This window comes from Malania oleifera, chromosome 6 (genome assembly GCF_029873635.1).
Source record: "Malania oleifera isolate guangnan ecotype guangnan chromosome 6, ASM2987363v1, whole genome shotgun sequence".
Lineage (NCBI taxonomy): Eukaryota > Viridiplantae > Streptophyta > Magnoliopsida > Santalales > Ximeniaceae > Malania > Malania oleifera.
In genome coordinates, this window is record NC_080422.1 from 33,445,540 (window position 1) to 33,452,645 (window position 7,106).

The following is a 7,106-nucleotide window of genomic DNA, read 5'->3' on the forward strand; positions in this document are numbered from 1 at the left end:
AATGAAGAAATAAATGCACATGATCCTCACTATTAGTGTAATGCATAAGGCACACATTAGGGGAAAGGGACATGCGTGTATGGCCTATAAACCTTCAAGTGATGTTGATGTTAATTCTATTAAGAACGGCAGTCCACAAAAATCCTTTACCTTCAAAGGATTAGCTCTTCCCAAACGATTCTCAACAAGAAAAGAATGGAGAGAACGATGTAGATGAGAGTAAAATGATTTACACGAATAAATACAACTTTTAATTTAAAATGAAGAACTCCAAATCCATATCAATTTTTCAATGTGATTTATCTATGTCCTCATGTCCTACTATTTTGATGTTGGATAGAGACAACTGTTAGAGATGGAGCCAGGAGACAGCTGGAGATGCGTTGTTGAGTCAAAAAATGCGGTGGAATTTATCTCTCTATTAATCTCTTCTTTATAAACTTCCAATTGTAATTGATTTCATTTAATTATGATTTAAATTCTAAGCCTATAAATTTAGGGCTGTGGAAATTATAATTGTGTGCATAGAGACAGTGTAGAGAGAAGCTCAGAGAGAGCAGAGAGGAAGAAGGGAGGAAGAGAGAGAGAGAGAGAGAAAGAGAGAATTGTAATATTTTCGGCAAAATAGTGAATACTTGGTGTGTGCTCCGTGGATGTAGGTTGTTATTGACCGAATCACTTTAAATCTTTAGTGTCACTTTGATCTGGATGCTCACAGGTTCCTAACAAGTGGTATTAGAGACCGGTTGGAGCAGAAAAGCCTAATCGAAAGTGATCCTGAAATTCAGAACTCTGTCTAGTGGATAGAAACCAAGTTTTGAGGCCACCATCGCATTCAGCTCGCCGACACGAAAAGAATGGTGTCAACTGGAGCTCGAATGGAGTTTAGACGAAGGCACACACACCCGCACGTGCCTTGCCTAAGCAAGACGCCTCTCCACACACTGGCCACGCGCCAGCGACAAGTCCCTCACGTGCTCAACGCACCGCATGCGTCTTCTTCGCCTGATCCGCCTCAACCTGACCCGGTTTAATACCCGATCCGACCCGGCAACTCACTCAGACCCAAGGTGACCCGAGATCTAGTTTTTTGACCCAGGTCTGACCTCCGCCTCAGCGCCACGCCAGCAGAGGCGCCACGTCAGCTGCCACGTCATCGATGCCCACCCCTGCCACGTCATTAAGCGGGCCCCACTTCTACCATGTCATCGTGCCACATCAGCATTGCCACGATAGCGCCACATCAACAGGTGCACACGTTAGCACGCCATGTCAGCTTGCCACGTTAGCAAGTTTAGCCAAGTTTGACTGAGCTTTTCGGAGTCATTTCAGATCCGCTTTTCGAGCGACTTAAACCATTTCTAGGGTTTTCGATCGTTCCAAATCCAACTGCACTATCCATTTGAGCTAATTTCATCTCTAGATCAGTTAATCTAGATGTCGAATGAAAAGAGCTTAAAAATCGAAATGTTTAATGGAAACAATTTCAGTTTCTAGAAGATGCAGTTAGAAGATTATTTATTTGGGAAGGAATTACACTTACCGTTGAAGGGTAAGCCAACATTCATGAACAAGGACGAGTGGGTGTTGCTTGATCGAAAAGCCCTCGGAGCCATCAGAATGTCTTTGTCGAAATCTGTGGCATTCAATATCAAGCATATAACATCTACCAAGTCTCTGATGGATGCGCTCTCTAATATATGCGACCAACTTTCAGCCGTAAATAAGGTACATCTCATGAAAAGACTATTTACGATGAACATGTCTGCAGGTGAGAGTTTCAGCAGGCATTTGAATAACTTCAATGAGTTGTCTGATCAACTCATCTCAGTCGGGATAACGTTTGATAATAAGATTCGGGCTCTACTAATTCTCAGTCAATTGCCTGAAAATCAGAATAGTGTTGTCACTGCCATTAGTAGCTCCACAGGAAATCAAAGCTTGTATACGATGAAGTCATCAGCATAATTTTGACAGAGGAAATAAGAATGCAGCCGAACCATAGATCCAATTCGAGTTCAGCCTAGAACATGGAGAGTCAAGGTAGAGGAAACAGGCATGGACGATCAAACAACCACGGCAAATCTAGGCCTAGACTGTTTAAATCCATAAATCTCAGTGGTACTCAAGACACAGGTTCCTAGAGCACAAAAGTTATTGAGTGCTGGAACTGTGGAAAGACTGGTCATTACAGGAACCAGTGCAGGAGTCAGAAGAAAGAATTCGAAACGAGGGCAAAGATTGAAGCAAATATTGCTTCTGAGAATGATGAGATGTTAATCTGCTCTTTGGAAAGCAAGCAGGAGTCTTGGGTCTTAGACTCCGGAGCCTCATTTCATGCCACATGCTGCAGAGATTGCCTAGAGGAGTACACACTAGGTAATTTTGGTAAGGTGTACCTTGGCAACGACCAACCTTGCGACGTAACCGACAAGGGAGTTGTGAAGATCAATATAAATGGGTCAGTATGGAAGCTGAAGGATGTTAGGTATATTCCAGACCTGAGAAAGAATTTGATCTCAGTTGGTCAACTGGCAGATGAGGGATACACGATGAAATTCATTGGCGATGAATGGAAAGTTTCAAAGGGTGTACTAACAATTGTGCGAGGTAAGAAAAGCGGATCACTTTTTCAAACCTCCAATGCCTCCATGTCTATTTTAGTTGCTGTAAGAAATGACGAAAGCAATATCTGGCACCAACAACTTGGTCACATGAGCAAGAAAGGACTCAAGGTGATGCACTCAAATGAAAAATTGAGTGGTCTATAGTCAGTGCAGGTTGACATGTGTAAAGATTATATAGTCAGGAAATAGAAGAGGGTTAGCTTCCAGATAAACACACATGCCCCAAAGAAGAAGGGACTAGAACTGGTCTACTCAGAATATGTTGGGACACATCAGCAGAATACCGATAATCCTCAGGTGGAGGAACCAGTGGAGCAGATCGTCGCACCACCATCTCCTACTCCAGTTCCGGAGCTTAGGAGATCTACTAGGTCCCATATACTAGACAGGAGGTACATTGATTACTTACTTCCTACAGATGGAGGAGAGCCTGAATGCTATGATGAAGCATGTCAGGTGGCAGATACGAGCAAGTGGGAGCTTGCGATGAAGGATGAGATGAAGTCCCTCACCTCCAACAGAATGTGGAAGTTGCCTATAGGCCTTCACAACAAGTGGGTGTACAAAATTGAAGAGGAGCATGATGGCTCCAGAAGATACAAGCCTTAGTTGGTAGTCAAAGGCTTTGAGCAGAAGGAAGGGATTGACTACACCAGCATTTTTACACCAGCTGTGAAGATGACAGCCATCAGATTAGTCTGTAGGAATTTAGCAGACAGGAAGATGGTGACTACAGAGAAACTGAAGTTGTGTTCAACTTCAGTTAGTCTTCATGCCTGAAGACATATTTTGAGCACATCATTTAGTCATGATACTAGTTGAGGAGGAGTCTTTGTCTCCAAGTGGGAGATTGTTAGAGATGGAGCCAAGAGACAGCTGGAGACGCGTTGCTGAGTCTGAAACGCGGTGGAATTTATCTCTCCATTAATCTCTTCTTTATAAATATCCAATTGTAATTGATTTCATTTAATTATGATTTAAATTCCAAGCCTATAAATTGAAGGCTGTGGAAATTGTAATTGTGTGCATAGAGACAGTGCAGAGAGAAGCTTAGAGAGAGTAGAGAGGAAGAAGGGAGGAAGAGAGTGAGAGAGAGAGAGAGAATTGTAATATTTTCGGTGAGATAGTGAATACTTGGTGTGTGCTCCTTGGACGTAGGTCGTTATTGACCGAACCACGTTAAATCTTTGGTGTTACTTTGATCTGGATGCTCACAGGTTCCTAACAACAACTACTTGACAAGCACATATACCCCACATATGTAACATAGTCTCTAAGTAACACAAGAATTATCTTTGTTATAGAAAAATAAATAAATGATGGTGCTTGATGAGTAAAGACAATTAAGCAGGCTCTTCACTCATTGCCTAATTGCTAGTTTCTCTGCCTAACCTTAGAAGATTTATGTGCTATTGATTACGCGCCGAAACTGCGTAATTGGATGTTTAACCCGGGCTTTACGGTTTATATTTTTAATTAAATATCTAAAATTATCCAATATTTTAATAAAGTGCCAAAATCATCATTCTTGAATTTTATTGCACTATTTATGAAGTTTTAGTATTTTTTTGTTGCAGGAAAATTCCCGGGAACCAAAACCGACACCTATTTGTATTTCATGTATGACTTTTCCGTATGAGCTCCGATCGAGGCGATTCAAATTTTTGAAGAAAGAGGAAAGGATTATCTACAACTTTTGTGTTTTGAGTTTTGTGAGATATGGGCTTCAGAAGAGTCAGATTTGCGATGAACAGAGAATGAAAAAAATAAAAAAATATAGCAATTCGGGTCAACTCCAATTGGGTCAAGTTGCTGGGTCGGGTCTCCTATCCGGGTCTAGGGCTTTCCCCCCTATCCTATTTAACCCTTCTTTTCCTCTTCCTGCGTAGACAGCCCCCAAGGCTCCCCATTCTCCTCTTCTCCTTCTTCTTCTTCTTCTTCTTTAGTTTGTTTTTTTTCGTTCTTTTAAATTCTGCTTTGCTCTCTTTCTCTTTTCTCTATTCTCTGTTCTCCTTCCCTTTATCCCACTCTCTCTCACTCAAACCTCTTTTTCCCATTGTTGCCACAGCACAAAAGCTCCTGCTGCACTTTGTTGCTCTCTCCGGCGGCCGCCAACAGCACCAGCAGATCCGTGAGCCACTCTCCCGCTGTTCCTTGCTCAATGCCACAGCCGCAAATCAACCCACACACAGCCGCAGCTGCTGCCACGGCTCCGTGGATTTGTTTCTCTCTCTCTCTCTCTTTTCCTTTCTTTCTTTCTTTTATTTACTTTTCTTTGAATCTTGGAATATTGAAGAAAGTTTAGTTTTTTTTAATGTTATTGGAGTTTTCTTTCTTTTTGTTTAAGTTGAGTAATGTTGGGTATTTCATTATTGTTAAATTAATCTCTTTGTTTATCTAATTGATAGTTATTTTAATTTAGCATTCTTAATTAAATTCAGATTTTTTTTTTTTTGTCGAAATTCGATTTAGTTAGGATCTATGATTAGTAAAGGTTGTGTTTTTATTGTGTTCCATTATTGTTTACGTTTTTTAAATTTTCGTTGAATTCATGTTTGCATTTAAATTGTGAGTCTTGATTTGATCTCTTAATTGTGCTAAAGGTTCGATTTTTAGTAGGTTTGGTTTTTTTTTTAGTATGTGTCTAGTTTAGTTCCATTGTGTGTATTTAATTCCATGATCTAGGTTGCCATTTTTAATTAACGCGTGTCCCAGTGTTTCCTTAAGTAGACTAGGGTTTTCATTATTGTTATTTTAATTTCATGTTTAAAGTTTCCATTTTTAGTTAGTATGATCTAATGTTTCCTTAAGTAGACTAGGGTTTTCATTATTGTTATTTAATTCCGTGCGTGATAGTTTTAGGACTTTAATTTGTGTTTTCGTTTAAGTCTCCACAATCTTGAAAATCCGAATCTGAACTGAGTTCAGTACAATTTTGTTTTCGATTGGACGAATGTGAAATTGAGATAAAAACGCATTCCCTGAGGAGACAATCTAGCCCTTGGGCTTAATATTACACGATGTAACTCCTATACTTGGGATAGCTTTCGAGCTGCTCATTTTTCGAGTGAGTCAGCTATAAAAATTTTAACATCTATGCACAAGATCAACAAACCTTGATAAAGATTTTCCTTGCTTGGTGGATCTTCCACCAAGAGACCTTCATATGATTCATCATTATATGCTTCACAAATTATCACTATCGCTTCTAGTTTTCTTTATGTAATGCAGCCAAGGGTACCTAGGGAAGTTCATGGCAGATTCTAGATAAAAGGGAGTATGTTATAGGTCTATAGAAGTCATTAGGGATATGAACAGTAGAGCAATGACTTGTGTTAGGACTACATGTGGAGAGTCTTGGGAATTGCCAATCACAATAGGTGTACATCAAGGGTCTGCGTTGAGCCTTTATCTTTTTGCATTATTCTTGGATAAAAACTTACTATAAGTATAAAAAATTAGGTTAATGGTGCATGTTTGAAGTTGAAATTGTCATGGTTGACGAAATTGGAGCTGGAGAGAACTTATGCTAGAATTATGGAGAGAATCTTTAGGTTACATTTGGTTTGCAGGATGCCTATTCCCAAGAATAGCTTAGTTTTAGTAGGTTAGTTACAATTAATTATACAAGAAATTATGTTGATACTATAAAAAAAATAATAGTGTGAAACATTTTATGAGTCCATAATAAGGAATAAACAAGGAATAGCTATTCTTAAATTTCATCATGGACATGTCTATTCCTTTCTTATTACATGTTGAATGAAATAATTAGAAATATATAAGGAATAACTATTCCATTGATTCCCAAAATTTAATATATATTCCATCTTATTCAAATGAATAGCTATTTTGCAGGACCAAATAAGATGTTAGAATTTAGAGGCTTTAAGACAAGTAGAAATAAGACAATATCTACGAAATGTAATTTTCGTCATGGTAGGAATAATATTGAATAAAATATTGAACTTGATGTCCATGAAAGTAATAGCACTAATAGATTTCAATACCTTGGATCTACTAATGCAAGCTGAAGGAGATAAGTTAAAGTGGGTTGGGTGTGTTGTGTAATTATAGAATACCCTAAATTTAAAATATAAGTTCTAAAAGACAACTATAACACCGACTTCCTTATAAGGATCAAAACCAATAACTAAGAAACAACATATCCAAAAATTAAAAGTTGTTGGCAAGAGAATGCTAAGATGGATGAGTGGTATAATTGTAAAAGATAATTATACAAAATGAACATATTTGTGGTAATTTATGTATAGTACCTGTAGAAGATAAGATAAGGTGGGCTAACTTTAGGCATATATAATGTTAGCCAAATAATGTAGTAAGGGCACCAACAAAGAGTGGATAATAAGCTAGTTAATGTTAGTGGCAACATAGGAGGGGGAGCAATAGACCTAGAATAACTCATAATGAGATTGTAAAGTAAGGATTTGACAGTCCTTCATTCCTCAGAGGATATAT